General features: G+C 38.9%; 1 protein-coding gene and 1 long non-coding RNA gene across 12 annotated transcripts in view; both read left to right on the forward strand.

Annotated features, from left to right (window-relative positions):
- The window catches only part of LOC144034208 (multivesicular body subunit 12B-like), a 102681-nt gene that overhangs the window by 50776 nt on the left and 33395 nt on the right, over nucleotides 1-18510 (forward strand). The gene's annotated exons all lie outside the window — the stretch shown is intronic.
- LOC144034210 (uncharacterized) lies at nucleotides 2465-18053 on the forward strand. The gene is made up of 2 exons (XR_013288177.1): nucleotides 2465-11013; nucleotides 17081-18053. It is a non-coding gene; the product is annotated as an uncharacterized LOC144034210 (long non-coding RNA).

An 18510-nucleotide genomic window follows, 5' to 3' on the forward strand; every position in this document is an offset into this window, starting at 1 on the left:
AACTGGTTTTACTCATATTTATAGACAAGTCTGTTAGCATTGAACCACTTCATGATATTCTTCAACTCTTTCTCTATTACTTGTACTACATTATATATATTTTTCCCGGCATAAAATAAAGTGGTGTCATCTGCAAACAAAATACATTTGAACAATTTCGAAATGGTTGTAATATCATTCACATAAAGAAGAAAAAATACCCCATAATTGATCCCTGAGGCATCCCACAAGTTACATAACCGTGTTTTAATTGTCCACTATTGAGTTCAACATATTTTCAATTTTTTTTAAATAACTGGCAACCCATTGATGTGCGACACCTCTTATACCATATTTAAACAATTTATGCAATAATATTTAATGTGTCAAATGCTTTTTGTAAATCTACAAAAACGCTCACTAAAACAAGTTTTTTATCCACGGCTGTGCAAATTTCTTCAGTTAACTCCATTAATGTTATGGTAGTTTAGTGATTGGAACGAAACCCATATTGGCTATTACTTAAAATGTTATGCTTGTCTTTGAATTTATTTAGTCTTATCGCATACAATTTTTCCATTATTTTAGAAAGCGTGTTTGATATTTTCATTTGTTCTGGGAACATTTCTGTTATAATTGATAAATTGCAAATGTATGTTAAAGGCTCTATAATCACATCTATGAGTTCCTTTATCAGTGACATATTCATGTCTGTGTAGTCGTTTGATTTTTTACTAGCAAAATATTGAACAATGTTCAAAATGTCACCAGCTTGTCAGCCTCGAGAAAAATACTGTTAACATTGTTTGGTATGATTCCATAATCTATTTTTTTCATTGAGAAATTTTGTGATAATCTTGGGGCAATATTCACAAAGGAAAAAATAGAAAGAAAAAAATGGTTTGCAATGTCTTCTTTATCACGAATTACCAGATGATCCTTCATGAAATAGTTTGGATAGATTGGTTTTGCCTTGCCTTTATTCGATACTTTATTTATTATACTCCAGTTATTTTTTGTACTACATTTGTTTTTCTCTAATAATTTGGTGAAGTAGTCCATTTTTTGTCTTCTTAGAATGGATACAAGTTTATTTTTTATATTACTTTATACCTAGATTCTGCATCTTTTGTTCTATGTTTGAGAAACATTCTATATAGAAGATTTTTTTTACAAGCATTTTTCAACCCATTTGTCATCCAAGGATTATGAGTAGTATTTTTCCTGCTTTGTGCACGAATTGTAATATTTTTACAATATTTATTATATGAATGTGTGGGTGTGGTCATGAAAGAATTATACGCATTATTTAAGTTGTTTGTATATACGTGATCCCAGTTCTGCCTCTTCAAATCTTCTCTTAAAAGTTCTACTGCTTTTCTAGATGTGTCTCTTATGATGATAGGAGTTTCCTGTTGCGCAGTATTTATACTTATTTTTTCATATATTGGAAATACAGGGAGATGATCACTTATGTCTATTGTAAATATACCACATTTTATTTCATGTATGTTTGTATATCTATTATCCAGGATTAGGGCTGGGCAATAAATCGAAATAATTCGATACATCATCATTTTAAAAATCAAATCGCTGAAAATTTGCTAAATCGTGAACTCGAATTTTGTCTTCTGGATTAATAAAAGGTGTTATTCTTATGTTCTGTTACATTTTCAAATGTTTTTGTGAGTTGTAATTTTGCACATGTGGCAAAATGCTGGATGGGTGATTTACAAGACATGTTTACAATAGCTACCAACTGCTTAATTGTGGCATTTAAGAACAAACTATGAATGTTAAATTTATGATAGAACTAATTTTGTATTAGTATACATTATTGTTGTCTGAACATTTTTGCACAGGAATTATTTTTGAATAAATGAAACCTTTCAAATAAATGTTTGTTGGGTTTATTAGATTAAAATCGATTAAAATCGTAAGTAAAAGTCGAGATTTAATTTTTTGGCCATATCGCCCAGCCCTATCCAGTATAGAAGCACTGTGGGTAGTGATCCTTGTAGGTTGAGAAATAATGGGGCATAGACCAGCAATTTCCATGTAGTTCTTAACGTCATTTGTTGTTGAAGTATTGCCCGAATTTATATTGAAATCACCACATACAATTATTGATTTGTTTGTGAGATCTTCAAACATTTCAATGATTCTATCTGTAAACCAGAAAAAAATCAGCAAAAATTTGGAATGGGACTGCAAGGTGGAAAGGCGAGAATCTTGGGCGTACCTAATCAATTGGCCAAGATGGCCGCCGCCCAGGGCAGGCGGGTGAGTGAGAATCCTGGCCGTACCTAATCATTTGGCCAAGATGACCGCCGCCCAGGGCGGGCCAGGAGTGAGAATCCTGGGCGTACTTAATCAATAGGCCAAGATGGACGCTACCCTGGATGGGGCAGGGGGACAAGAATCCTGGGCTTTGGGCTGGGGGCGCGGGTTGTGTTGGGGTGGGAGGCACTCCTGGCTTCTGGGGTTGCTCTCCGGCCGGTGACCCTTGCGGGGCCCGGGGGTTGTGCCTTGGCGCTGCCGTGGCCTGGGGGGCCCTGGGGGGTTGTGCTTGCTCTGTCCTGGCCGGGGTCGACGGCTCCCCTCTTTGGTAGAGGTTTTCATGCATGCCAGATACACCACACCAGTATCTATCGAAATTCAAACACAATCTGCTTCTTTCTCTGGTCGTTGAATTGGTGGAACCTGATGTCTGTGGCTCTAACTCTGCTTCATCTATCCTTCCTTCCTTTCCTTAGTCTCTCCTTTGGTCTCTTGAGGTCTCCCTAATTTGTTGGAATTTAGATGTTTCTGGGGTTGGTGAAAGACTCTGGTTGGTAACCCGGTGGGTAGTAAGTGATGTCTGGTCGGTGCTGGATTTCACTTTCCTTTCTTTTCTTTGATTCTTCCTCGGGTCTCCTGACAACCTCACGACTCTAGCTGGATTCTGAAGTATTCGGTTTAGGTGAACGGTATGAGATTTTTAATAGGTTTTAGGTGAATTAATGAGTACACACTCACGCATACATGCACACGCACACACACACCCGCACTTGCACATACTCACGCACATACAAAAAAAAAAAAAATTAATTAATTTAATTAAAAAAAAGAGAGAAAGAGAACAATGAGGATGACATGTTCAATCGGTAAAATTATCGAATTAACAATACTGAGCTCTCTAAAAAAAATAAATTAAATAAAAAAGAATCCTGGGCGTACCTAATAATATGTCCAAGGTAGTAGTAGTAGTAATAGTATTTGCAATAGTAGTAGTCATACATAGGCCAAGCCTTAAGTACACAGAAAAAAAAGGGGTGAGTTGAGCTCAACAGCGAGAGAAATGACAGGCAGCCCTGATTGGCTGAGGCATTTGCTATGCTGAAGTGAGAGACCAGGCAGTATAGCTAAACAAACACTATTTAAATAGCAGTCCATTCCATTACATTTAAAAAAAAAATTATGCTTTTATTTCTGAAAATGTATTTAAAAAAAATTGGAAATAAGTTGAACAGTTTAAAATTGGAATGATTGGAATCGGTCAAGAAATGTGGAAGTTAACCATAATCAAAAAGTTCCTTACTGTTGCTTTAAGAAACATGCACATTCACGCACACACATTTGATTTTAACTTATTGGACACATCACGTACACACATTCAACTGAAATGTATGAGAAAGCGCACACCTCGAACAAAAGGCTCTCACGACTTCACGGTTCAAGTTGCAGATTCCAGAAATGGCTCATTAGAACGGCAAGGGTTTGGGGAATGCGAGCATGTTCTCATTTTTTTTCTATCTGATGAAAAATAACGAATTGGAGCGGGTTGAAAACTTGTGATATTAAAAATTTTTGGAGAAAAAGGCGACCAAAATAACATGGGGTTGAATGGCCGGAAAACTGTGGCTTTTCCTTGCTTAAAGTGAAATGAAAGGTACCAAATGACACTTTTGCCAAACAAAAGTGGGTTTGTCTGAAAGAAGACCCTTGTGACTACAAAATGTCCGAATTTGATGTTTAGTGAGCAAATATTGAGATTTTTCGAAATATTTTTTTTTCTCTCCGCACTCTGATGTTGATTGCTCCACTCTGGCAGATGCAATACACACCAATGTTAAAAGCCTTTTTTTTCTTCATTTCGCTCACTCTCTTTGAACCTGTACAGGAGGGAGAGCTTACATTCCTTAAAAAAAAATGACACTGAGCTAAAGATCGCAAAAATTTCAACAAAATGAGCTAAAAATCATATTGGTCGTTTATGTATGTGAGCGTAGGGTGGCTTGGATAAAGGTTATTGATTTGTGGACTTTTTTTCCCCTTCTCCATTCATTCCTACTGGACCTTTTTTCAGGAATTTTGGGGAATTGCGTTGCCATGGTAACTCGGAATTCCAAGAAAAGTAATGCCGCAGCGAGTCAGATCGCCGCATCTTTTGATAACTCATTTGCGCCAGTGCGTTCTACGGTACGAGCCGCATTTTTGCAGAAAAATCCGTGGAATAATAAGTCCCATAATAAATCAGCTCCTGGCCCAGGTGGTCTATATACACAAGTGATTAATATATTTTTACCCATATAATTTGTTATTTTGATAGTTAACACTTCCATCAAATTAATATCACTCATACTTTTCTGTGCTATGATTTTGCAATTTAAGCTCGTATGGACGTAGAGAGCAACGCCTCCACCATTTTTATCCAATCTATTTTTATAGTAAATGTTGTATCCTTCAATCTGTACATGATCAATTTGACTTTCCTTTAACATGTTTCCGTCGTAGCAATCACTTGAAATTTTTGTTCTAGATCACTTAGAAACTCTTTGATTATAGATGTTTTATGGTTTGGACTTCGACAATTGAAGTGTATGATGGAGAATGCATTGTCAGATAACTTATTTGTCATTGTATTAAACTTTTCTTTTGAGTAATAATTACATTTCCCCATCTGCAAGTATGTTACGTACAAAACATAAACGTTCAGTTTTTGCCCCTCGAGTATCCCTCAAGGACCTGGTTGTTCTTTTCCGGGTTGGCAACACTCAACTCAGCAATAGACACACCTGCTAACACTGTGTTGCTATCCACACCAACAGCCTCAAATGATTGTCTCAGATTCTTCCCCCGCCGAAAGACATGGAGGACCTTCATATATCGCTTTATAACTTCCCCGGGTGTTGAAGCTGGAAATGTGAAAGAAAAGAGTGATCAATGCAGGGCGTAATACTCTGGCTTCAGTCTCATTCATGGGTTCACAAGATACTTTTAGCCATGTCTCATAGAACTTAAAGTATATTCTGCGACCATTATAATGATCATTTTGGGCAGGACCACACAACTGTAAGACGAATCTTATGACGTACTACAAGTATATACAACAATTGCTTTTAAAAAGTAATTTGACTGGGTGAGAAGCTTTACATGAGTGCTGATTAAATGGAATCATCTATTTTCTCAACGTTGCTTTATTCAATATTAAAGAGTCCATATTGTAACATTTTGAGCGTTATTCATTTTGTTTAAGTCCACAGTTAGGATAGTTTGAGAAATACAATTCTAATAAACTCAATTGTTTATTTCACTATGGCATTTTAAACCATTTCTACCGCTGTGAAAAATGCTGATTGGCAAATGTTTCACATTTGCAACCAGCTATTCTTGAGCCAATCAGAATTGTTTTGGGCTGGCCATGTGCAAACAGAGTTGAGTACGTCTTTTTATTTACATAGAACTCCATACTCACAAGTGTTCACTAGCCTACATGATCATATAGCTGGCATATGAGATCTCAGTTTGTAAAATACCACAGTAAATCCTACTGTACATTATTGATCCCAAATCAGATGTGGAGATCTTGTTGAATTCCAGCAACCGCAGGGTAATTGTACTTATTTACGAAAGGTGGGTAAACCTATTTGACGGGCTATGTCACTTATCTCAGGCTTGCGACGATGTGTGCATTTAGCGAGTCTTGGCATTTCGTTTATTTCATTTTCGGTTTAGTTCATTTTCGGTTTAGTTCACCAATGCAAAACGTTGCAAAGACTATCTTTATGCTTATTTATTTGTTAATAATTTGATGGCAATAAGAAAAGCTCTTTGTGAGCATAAAGATAGTTTGCGAGGGTATACCGTTACACAGGTTTAAGGCAAATTATATGAAGTACAATGATAGAGCTTTGAATTTGCATTTCTTTTTTTTTCTTTTCTTTTTTTTTTTTTTCAGGAAATGAAATTTGAATTTGAATTTGCATTTCCATCAAAAAAGATAAGACTGCTCGAGACATAAAAGCACCCCCCACACTAGACTCCTCGCCTTCCTGTCCTCCCTAACCCTCCCACAAGCTACATAAGAATCCCATGATAATTTACTGCACACTCATCTTTATTACAATACAAAATAATTGAATAAGTATAAGTCAAGCCAAGAAGTGTAATTGTATCATTTTTAGCTATCTACAATTAAGTGGCCTATCCATATCCCATTAGTTTTTACGTTGGAAAACAATTAACCGTTATCATAGTACATCTATAGCCCTTTTTTAAAAAGTCGCTTGGTGAACAACTACTGTACAGCACTTAAGCAAGTCAACAAAAGAGAGCGCAGTAGCACACCTTCCAAAAGTGTGCTTTCCCTTAGTCTCTTTCTTCTTTGGGTGCTTCACCATCTTCTTGTTTCTTTCCCTTCTTTTTCTTCCTCCTTATTTCCTCATCAGAGGAAGGATGAGGAGAATGAGGAAGAAGATGAGGACTTTTCAGAGGTGTAAAGTGTTGAATCCAAAGCACTTGAAACTTTCTTTGGTTCCAGCAATGTCCTTTTTCTTATCTGGTGAAAGACAAACATGGAATCACATGATTCATTGAAGTGAATAATGGTACACTTTGGTTGCACCTATTGAGTCAAACACAAAATTAGGTTTACATGAACAATTAAAATGGAATAACTGTTTTCTTAATATATATATATATTATATATTATATCTAAAGTATATCTCGTGTTTAGAAGTACCCAGTGAATAAGTACTTAAACTTCGATAGTTCCTTTAACAGGACCTCTCTTTCTCCAGTTCCTTAATTTTTGATTCCATTGCCATTTTGTATGTTGGGGAATCTGCAGAAGTAAAAACATGTAATATATATATTTTTTTAATTTAGTAGAATCAAACCATGGCATTTCAGTTCTAAGTATCAAATAAACAGACTAGGCATGAGGCACTAGCTTTGAATAGTAGAATGTTTTAACTCCAGACAAATTTTGATCGTAGCTTTTTCAAATATTCTCCTAATTTCATACAATTTTAATATCTTCCAATTGACAATGTCATGGGTTCAAAAGAAGGACTGTCCCTCTCAATGGGTGTGATAGTAAAATAGATTCCGATACTCTGAGGTTTAGAATCATACTGTGGTTAGACAAAAATGGGTGATTTCAACAGCACGCCATTTAACATGACACCCAGAGAGCAATATCCTGGCTAACCAAACATGCTACAGCACAGCCCACTTTGTTGCTACAGTAACTATGTTCTCCGCCTAGTGTGCCACCTCTTACGTAGGCTACACATGTTACAACCACCGTGTCATTAAAGGTTTTTGCATGATGGTCCCTGAAATACGGCACTAAAAGTTAAACAGTCTTGTTTTTTTGTCTGAAAAAGAGAAGATTTGACTGGAATTTAAAAGTCAACCGAAATAAAAAAAGTTTGGCCGAAATGAAAAAAAAATTGAAATGCTTGGCGGAAAACCGAAACGCCAGAAAAAAAACTATGCAATATTTTTTATTATCATTGCATTTATTATAATTAATTAAAATTAGGATATTATTGTAAAATATTTAGGCCTATTTAACAAGGGCATTTTAACAAAGCACAATATAAATTGAAATGCGTCCACACCACAGATATCAGAGAAATGTTGGCGAATGGTACATTAAACACCAAACGCAGGGTGAGCAACTGAGCATTTTCTGGCACTTTATAGTCAATGTACAGTAGTTCGCATCGGCGGGCACGGATGCATGTGGTGCGGATGACGCATTTGTAGGCTATTTGGAGCGGGACATTTTTTTATTTATTTTTTTGCTTGCGTCACCACAACATCCTCTTTCAGCCATATTTTTTCGGCTTTAATTTTATTATTCGGCCGAATGCCGAAAATGCATGTTTTTGCCATTTTCGGGCGAAAATTTTCGGTGGCCGAATATTCGGTACGTCACTACTACAAATATATAATGATAAATTCACTTAATGTTGTAGTACTAGTCTATATCATAAAATCGTTGACATGGCCTAATCATTTGCTGAATCAATTTGAATATCTGGCTGTAAACAAAGTCATGGAGGATATGATTATTGATTTATTTTTCTGAGGTGCCGCCCAACTTAAACCCTTGTCTAGTACCTATTGGCAACACACAGAGCAAAATGTGCTTCCTGTTTAATGGGGTAATAAACTATTTGTTTTGTGAGAAGTCAGAGTTTGAGATTTTTTTCCGTTTTTTCGTTTTTTTTTCACCCCGATCTTTGATTTAAATTCAAATTTTGCTTCTTGATTTTCGAATGGCATTTTTCATCAGAACTACCATTTCTAAAGCAGACATGAATGTCCATTTTTAGCTATGATTGCACCATTTCTCTTGTTATAAATGTAAAATGCAACAAAAGGAACCTAGCCAAATGGTTGTATGCAATCCCAGTAAACTGCAAATGTCAAAAGACACAAAAGGCCATCCACAAACAAATTCATGGCTTTTGCTAGTATGGAGATTATTTTATATTTAATTACCTCACGCAATTTGCCCTATTTTAGCGCATTACCCTCAAAGGAATTAGCTATACCTCCGTCCGTCCGTCTTCTTCCGCTTATCCGGGGTCGGGGCGCGGGGGCAGCAGCTTTAGCAGGGAAGCCCAGACTTCCCTCTCCCCAGCCACTTCAGCCAGCTCATTCGACGGGACCCCAAGGCGTTCCCAGGACAGCCGAGAGACATAGTCCCCCGGGAGGCGTCCAGGAGGCATCCGAACCAGATGCCCGAGCCACCTCAACTGGTTCCTCTCAACGTAGCTATACCTTACTTTTCAAATTACAGCCTTCGAGTTGCTCCAGAGTATAAATCTCACCGGGCAAAAAAATGCATTGAAGAGGGAAAAAAAATCATGCGCAAGTACACATACATAAGTATACCTGTCCACACTCCGTTAGTGATCCTTGACGGAATAAGCATAAATATTTTAAGGTGGATTAATGGTAAAAGTTTAAATCCAACAATAGACCGCGGCTAGGGAATCAACGCAAAGAAGAGTGAACTGCATGGATTGCAACCACTGGCAAAAACCCAACGTCTCAATTTAGCATTTTTCCATGTGCATCACAGTAGTTTAATTAAACTGATGTTGAGTACTTTAACTCATGCTATAACAGTTTGCGGTGCACTTCAACAATTAACGTGTTACATTAAACTTACCTTCGGAAGTGGCGGCAGTCTGTTGCTTACTGTTTTGTTTTCTTGAGCGCGTTTCTCCATGCTGTTAGGAGCTGAAAAAAATGTCGCTTTGTTCTCTCTTACAACCATTAGTATGGAGGACGAGAGAATGGGTTGCCATCTCGAAATGGGTTGCAAGATTATCAGAAAATGCTGCCATAAGAACAGGGTAACAATAGAGAGAATCTCAATAAAAGAGGAAACATGGAAGTAGAATAGCTGCATAATTTCTTATTTCTATTTTAGAAACATAAAAATCCCCCAAAACATACTGGCAGGGGTTATTTATCAAGTGGAGAAACAAATTCTTGATTGCAACTGGCAACATGGTAAACATTTTTCAGTGTACTTTAGGTGTTTATTTCAAGCAAGGCCATGACATTGAAACTCGGGATCTGATTGGTTGTTGTTTTTAGAGGGAAAATGCCGGGGTCAGAGTGTTCAAATACCATCTTGGGTTACCTGAGCTGCCTTGCGCAGTGTCGAAGGTGAAGCGTTTTGCAAGGAAAGTGAGGGAACTCATGGAGAAAATACCCACAGCCAAAAACACGCTGAACCAAATTTCGTGGTTACAAAAGAAGAAAGTAATTGGGAGTAAGAAACATTGCAGAGCCTGCAAAAGAAAAATGAAACTGAGCCGAGCTGACTGCATCGATTTCTATGAATGGTAAGATCATTTCAACATGCCTTAATATCGCCTGATTTCAGTAAGAATTTGTAATTCCCCAGTAATGTACCGTTATATCACAGTAATTGCTTTGCCACTACAGCTATGAAGTTATGGTAACAGTTGTGCTTTTACAGAAATGCCTTCTAATATCACAAATGTGAAATTACAGTAAATTACCGTGAGTACATTTCACAGAATATTGCTATAATTCTTACTGTGAAAGTCTTGCTTAACTTATCCAATTATTATTGTGAAATCACAGCAAAATTGTTTGCAACTGACCTGATGCAATCGCTTAACTGTAGATTTTTTTTTTCCAAAAGACATGCAAAAAGGGAAGGCAATTATAATGCACAAAGCTATCCAGTAATAAAGTAGGAGACTGCTTAAATACTATTTCAATGGTAGCATCCTTTGTCTTTTCCTGCAAATATCAATTGTACCTTATGCCGAGGCTTTGAAGCCACCTATGGGTTAATGAATGACCCTAAAAATGTTAAAACCTTTGTTTTTCTGATGAATAATTGTAAATACTATTTATTGTATTCTCTCACATTGTGAAAATGTTTGACTTTACTATTTTAACTAGCAAAATAAAAATAAAGCATTTCTTTGCAATGACCCATCAGCATACGGTTTACCTATTACATCCTCTTCAACTGTATCCAGGTAATTAGCATATTATTGTATATTTTTAGGTTCTCTCAAGGATTGAGGCTGTCAGATTACATCATAGATGATGAAATTGCAGGAAATTCAGCATCTTAGGCCAAGAAAATAAGAACAACATGTATATGCAATGGAAATGCTGAGGAGACTGACAAGACAAGAGATTGGAGAAAGAAGACAGCTTATCGGAATTGATGAGAGTCACTTCCGCCATAAAAGAAAGGTAAGGACAACAATCCTGGTCTATTTCACCACTACAAAATAGTAGCCACTGTGTAGTGGGTGGGGAGTTGGACTCACAACCAGAGGTTTGTGGGTTCAACTCATGAACGCACCAATTAATTTAGCACAAAAATTACCATTTCTTTTTATTACCAATTCTCAAGAGTTCCCTCATTAAATAACCTTATTGTCATGACCATTACAAACACATCTATGTCATACTTATGTGACAGAGGAAGTGGATGTGTCCCCACACCTGATATGACATGATAGCCATCAGGCTCTAGTGGTCATAGGAACCCAACCATTGTGCTCCAGTAGTGGCAGTTAAGCATTGGGATACATCAAAATGTAATAGGAAAATTTGAAAATAGCAGTTTGGCTTATGTAATGGGGACAATGTGGCCATTTGAACCTCACCTATTCGGACACAATAAAATGCCTTGGTTACTTGCAAACAACTTGCTTGTCTACAACAGGCTTCTTCTTTTCCTTTCGGCTTTTCCCTTCATGGGTCGCCACAGCGAATCAGTTGCTTCTATCTAACCCTGTCCTCTCCATCCTCTGCTCTCACACAAACTACCTTCATGTCTTCTTTAACTACATCCATAAACCTCCTCTTTGGTCTTCCTCTAGACCTCCTGCCTGGCATTTGGAAACTCAGCATCCTTCTGCCAATATACTCACTATCTCTCCTCTGGACATGTCCAAACCATCTCAGTCTGGCCTCTCTGACTTTATCTCACTCTCAAAGAGAACCTTCTTCATCTCTGCCACCTCCAGTTCTGCCTCCTGTCTTTTCCTCAGTGGCACTGTCTCCAGACCAAACAACATCGCTGGTCTCACCACAATTTTATGAACCTTTCTTTTCATTTGAGCTGAAACTCTATAATCACACATCACACCTGACACTTTTCTCCACCTGTTCCAGCCTGCCTGCACATGCTTCTTCTTCTGCGTGAGTATGTGTGTGTGTGCTCATTAATTCACCTAAAACCTATTAAAAATCCCATGTCGCTCACCTAAACCGAATACTTCAGAATCCTGCTAGAGTCGTGAAGACACGAGGAAGGATCAAAGAAAAGAAAGAAAAGTGAAATCCAGCACCGACCAGACATCACCTAATACCCACCGGGTTACCAACCAGAATCTTTCACCAACCTCAGAAACATCTAAATTCCAACAAATTACAACTAATTAGAGAGACCTCAAGAGATCAAAGGAAAGACTGAGAAAAGGAAGGAAGGATAGAAGAAGCAGAGTGAGATCCACAGACATCAGCCTCCAACAATTCAACGACCAGAGGAAGAAGCACATTGTGTTTGAATTTCGGTAGATGCTGGCATGCATGAAAACCTCCACCAAAGAGGTTAGCCATCGACCCCGGCCAGGACAGAGCAAGCACAACCCCCCGGGCCCCGCTCTCCAGCACACCCTCAAAGGACTCCAAAAAGGGTGGGTACTCAGAGCTGCTATTCGATGCAAACAACAGTCAGGGTTTATCCCCCCTACTCGAAGGCGGAGGGAAGCTACCCTCTCGTCTACCGGAGTGAAGCCCAACGTACAGGCGCCAAGCCGGGGTGCAATAAGTATGCCCACACCTGCTCTGCGCCTCTTACTGTGGGCAATTCTAGATTGGAACAGACCCAACCCATCTCAAGAGGATTAGTACCAGAACCCAATCTGTGTGCGGAGGCGAATCTGACTACATCTAGTCATCTAGACATCAATAAAAACTCAATAGCTTGTCCTTAGGTGCAGGTTCTCAAAACGAGGAGACAATTTTTCTTATTTTATTTTTTCTACAAAAAAAAAAAAACGAGGAGACAATTTTTCTAATGACACATTTACTTGTTTATTAAATTTTTCAAATTTGGCAAAACAAACAAACTTACACATTCAATTTTATTCAATCATTGTGTTGGAAAAAGAGGGAATAAACCAGTTCGTTCCCCTCCTTTCCAGGGCAAACCTCCACGCCTCTAGATTCTCCTTCACCTGTTCAATACTTTTACTACAGATCACAATGTCATCAGCAAACATCATTGTCCATGGAGATTCCTGCCTAACCTCATCTGTCAACCTGTCCATTACCATAACAAACAAGAAGGGGTTCAGGGCTGATCCCTGATGTAGTCCCACCTCCACTTTGAACTCCTCCGTAACACCGACAGCACACTTCACCACTGTCTTAGTCCTCATACATGTCCTGCACCTTCTGAACATACTTCTCTGCTATTCCAGACTTCCTCGTACAAAACCACAGTTCCTCTCTGGGCACCCTGTCGTAAACTTTCTCCAGATCTACAAGGACACAATGCAGCTCCTTCTGACCTTCTTTGTACTTCTCTATCAACGTCCTCAAAGCAAATACTGCATTTGTGGTACTCTTCTTTTTTTTTGGGGGGGGGGGGGCATGAAACCATACAGTTGCTCACAAATGTTTACCTCTGCCCTCAGTCTAGCTTCAACTACTCTTTCCCATAGCTTCATTGTGTGGCTCATTAGCTTTATTCTCTGTAGTTGCCACAACTCTGCACGTCTCCCTTGTTCTTAAAAATGGTCACCAGCACACTTCTCCTTTCCTCAGGGATCTTCTTACTAAGATCCTGGTGAACAACCCAGTCAGAAATTATACTGCTACCTCTCCTTCCATACCTCCACAGGTATATCATAAGGACCAAGTGCCTTTCCACTCTTCATCCTCTTCAATGCCCTTCTGACTTCATCCTTACTAATCTTTGATACTTCCTGGTCCACAACAGTCACCTCTTCCACTCTTTGTTGTCTTTCATTTTCCTTTCATCAACTTTTCAAAGTACTCTTTCCATCTTCCCATCACACTACTGTTATCTGTCAACACACTTCCATCCCTATCCTTTATTACCCTAACCTGTTATACATCCTTCCCCATCTTTTTGCCTTGCCAACCTGTATAGATCAGTCTCTCCTTCCTTGCTATCCAACCTAGCATACAAGTCATTGGAAGACCCTTGTTTGGTCTTTGCCAATTCTACTTTCACCCTACGCTGTATTTCCCTGGTTTTCTGTCTACTTTGTTCAGTCCTCTCAGTGTCCCACTTCTTCTTAGCTCTCTAGATTAATTTCTGCACCTCCTTATTCCACCACCAAGTCTCCTTATCCCCTTTCCTTCCAGATGACACACCAAGGACTGTCCAACCTCACTGATCACATTTACTGTAGTTGTCCAGTCATCTGGAAGCATCTCCTGACCATCCAGAGCTCGTCTCAACTCCTTCTTGAAAGTCATACAACACTCTTCCTTTTTCAGCTTCCACCATTTCGTTCTCTGCTCTGTCTTTGCCGTCTTTGTCTTTCTCACCACCAGAGTCATCCTACACACTACCATCCTATGCTGTCTGGCTACACTCTCACCTACCACTACTTCGCAGTCGCTGATCACCTTCAAATTACACTGTCCACACAAGATGTAGTCTACCTGTGTACTCCTACCTCCACTTTTGTAGGTCACCCTATGTTCCTGCCTCTTCTGAAAGAAAGTATTCACGGCAGCCATTTCCATTCTTTTTGCAAAGTCAACCACCATATGTCCGTTCCTCTCCTGGATACCAAACTTGCCCATTGCCTCCTCATCGCCTCTGTTTCCTGCACCGTGTCCATTGAAGTCTGCACCAATGACAACTCTCTCACTTCTAGGGATGCACTGCATCATTTCATGAAGGTCCAACCAGAAGCTTTCATTCTCCTCCATCTCACATCCTACCTGTGTCGCATACCCACTAAGAATATTGATCATCACAGCTTCGATTCCTAGCTTCAGGCTAGTCACTCTATCTGACACCCTTTTTCCCTCTAGGACGTCCCTAACAAACTCCCCCTTCATAATAACTCCTACTCCATTCCTCTTCCTTTTTTTTTTTTCTTTCTGGAGAGCTCAGTATTGTTCATTCGGTAATTTTACTGATTTGACATGTCATCATCATTGCTCTCTCTTTCTTTTTTTTTCTTTCTTTTTTTTAAAATTAATTTTTATTTTGTATGTGGGTGTGTATGTGCGTGCATGTGAGTGTGTATTCATTAGTTCACCTAAAACCTATTAAAAAATCCCATACCATTCACCTAAACCGAACACTTCAGAACCCAGCCAGAGCCGTGAGGCCGTCAGGAGACCAGAGGAAGGACCAAAGAAAAGAAAGGAAAGTGAAATCCAGCACCGACCAGACACCACCCACCGGGCCACCAACCAGAGTCCTTCACCAACCCCAGAAACATCCAAATTCCAACAAACCAGGGAGACCTCAAGAGACCAAAGTAGAGACTGAGGAAAGGAAGGAAGGACAGACGAAGCAGAGTGAGATCCACAGACACCAGCCTCCACCGATTCAACGACCAAAGGAAGAAGCAGATTGTGTCTGAGTTTCGATAGATGCCGGTGTGATGGATCTGGCATACATGAAAATCTCCACCAAAGAGGGGAGCCGTCGACCCCTGCCAGGACAGAGCAAACGCAACACTTCAGGGCCCCCCAGGCCACGGCAACGCCAAGGGACAACCCCCGCATGGGCCACCAGCCGGAGAGCAAACCCAGGAGCAGGAGCGCCCCCCACCCCATCACGGCCCGTGCCCCCAACCCAACGCAGCAGGATGGGGCACTGCAGGCCCGCCAGGCACCCCACCGGTCCACAGCCCCCGCTCCCCCCACGACCAATACCAAATACGTTTTCACAAACTTGAATCCAAAAGTCAGATTCTGGAGCTATAGACAAGTCTGTCTCCCATTTCGAGATGGGTAAAGACATTTTATCAGTATATGAAAGTAACTTATATATTTTTGAGAGTTTTTTTGTTGTTGTCGGAGAAAGCTTGGTAATATATTTAGCTAAAACAGGCGGTTGGAGCGTACCCCGATGTGTTGGAATTTGTTTCTTTATCATACTTTTAACTTGCAGATAATGTAAAATATTTCCGTTTTTTAATTTTGTATTTTTGGAGCAAGGATGTATATGATATAAACATATTATCTGAGAAGAGAGGTGGAGATGTTTAATTCCTTTCTGCTACCACACACCTAAATAAAACGATTGCTTGTTAAGTTGAAAGTCGGGGTTATGGCATAGGGGAGAAAGCCCCCAGGGCTCCACTTCGGCTTTTGTAATTTCTAGTGTCTTTCACCAGGCAGTCAGGGTGGCGGAAATCATTGGGTTTTTAAAACAATTATGTCGCTTAATCGATGTTGTAATAAAAAGTAAATCTAGAAGTCTGAGGTTATTACAATCCTTCTGTTCTAGTTCCAGCCAACAGTTGAATAGAATGATATATTGTAGCTGGTTAGCTATATAGTAGTGCATAAAATTTGGTGCCTCTAGACCACCTTTGGATTTACTTTTCTGAAGAGTAGATAGACTAATCTTTGCTTTTTTTTTATTCCAGTAAAATTTTGTAACGGCCGAGTCCAACAACTGGAACCAGTTAGCCGTACACTTGTAGCAAATCAGGGTTCAGTGTCTTGCTCAAGGACACTTCCACATGGTCACAAGGGCTGAAGATCGAAACCATCCTCTCATAGTTGGGAGACAACCGCTCTGAAGGGTGCATAATGGAGGTGTCCACTATTCTGTTCACTGACCATCTACATTACTTCAAACCTTATCCGTGTGCTATCACGTATGACACAGTTGTGAACCTGAGCTTGAGTACCCTGTGATCAGGCCACGTGTGAAGAAAAGCCAATTGTTGTATTGTTAACATCTTAATGCATGTAACTAGGGACACAAATTATTTAGATTTTCTAAATGTGGCAATTCTGCACTTGTTCAAGCTATACAAGAAATTTAGGTCCTCCACAATAAATCAGCTTTTTAAATTTTTCAAGCCAAATAGAAAACATGGCTCTAAAGTCTGTACTGCATTTTCTCCAATTGTGCCGTTGTAGCCACATGGCCGTGCCTGGCCTTGACTACTGTAGGCAAATATTACCAAAAAAATACACGTATCAAATTTTAGCAGCACATATTAGGACCATGGTGGACTTTTATATACATGAATCGTAATGATTTTGTGTAAATTTTTTTATTCTTTCTTTTCAGTATGAGCGTGAGCGAGCTGTTGCAACCTGGAAAAGGAAAAAAATGGGTCTTTGGATTACTAGGGGAAAACTCCCGCAGAGACAAGACACCAAAGCCAGTTCTACGCTTAGTTCAAAGGAGAACAAGGAGGGAGCTGATACCTCTCATCGTTCATCACTCTAAGAGAGAATCTATCATCATCAGTGATGACTGGCGGGCCTATCGTGCTTTGCCTGAATTAGGGTACTATTAGGGTTAGTAGGGCTGAGTGATATGGCCAAAAAATAAAATCTACATTTTTACAGTCATTCAGGACAATTACGATTTTAATCTAATAAACCCAACAAACATTTATCTAAAGGTTTAATTTATTCAAAAATAATTCCTGTGCAAAATGTTAAGACAACAATAATGTATACCGATTCCAAATTAGTTTTAACATAAATACTTTATAAATAAATAATAAAAACTTTCATAGTTTGTGCTTAAATGCCACAATTAAGTAGTTGGTACCTATTGTAAACATGTCTTGTAAACCACCCATCTAGCATTCACTTGTCCAAAATTGCGACTCACAAAAACATTTGAATTTAACAGAACATAAGAACAACATATTTTAGTAATCCAGAAGACAAAATTTGATTTCACGATTTAGCAAATTTTGAACGATTAGATTTTTTAAATGACGATGTATCGAATTAATTGGATTTATTGCCCAGCCCTACAGTATAGCGTTTGTTATTGCACAAACAGGGGCACACACCCAACATTTAGAGAGAGCCTGGAGAAGCTACAAAGAAACTATTTGGAGGCTCAGGGACAGAGCAGTCTCTAGTGGAACACCTTTCAGTGATCGAGTGGCATGAGTGGTTAGCCAAACAACGGGGATCCTAGGTTGCCTAATTCATGACATTGGGAGAAGATACAAATGATGCGATACATGTTTGCCTATATCCTTGTGAAGTCTATGGCATAAAATCTTCGAGAAATTGTTCTATACTTGTCCATGTTTGTTTTTCAGAACAATGTTCTTTATCAGGATGAAGTTTATCTAAAACATCTAAATCATATAATACAGTTAACAACTTGTTCACATACAGAATACCGGATGTTTGCAAATAATGTGTTGTCACTTTAAGATAGGGTATACAAAATATTAATAAATTAGTTAATATGAAAAGATAGTTTGTTCATGATAACAAACATCGAGAGCATGTTAATCAATTGAACATGATGACGTGGTCACTTTACAATAGGGTATGCAACAAGATTATAAAATGAGTAGTTAATATGAAAAGACGGTTCATGATAAATATTATCAAAGAACATGTTAATCAATTGAACATGAGGATGTGTGGTCACTTTAGAATAGGGGTTGAAAAAAGGGGAGTAAATGAGTTAATATGAAAAGATAGTTTGTTCATGATAACAGATGATTTGTACACATGGAA

Source organism: Vanacampus margaritifer, chromosome 14 (assembly GCF_051991255.1).
Source record: "Vanacampus margaritifer isolate UIUO_Vmar chromosome 14, RoL_Vmar_1.0, whole genome shotgun sequence".
NCBI lineage: Eukaryota > Metazoa > Chordata > Actinopteri > Syngnathiformes > Syngnathidae > Vanacampus > Vanacampus margaritifer.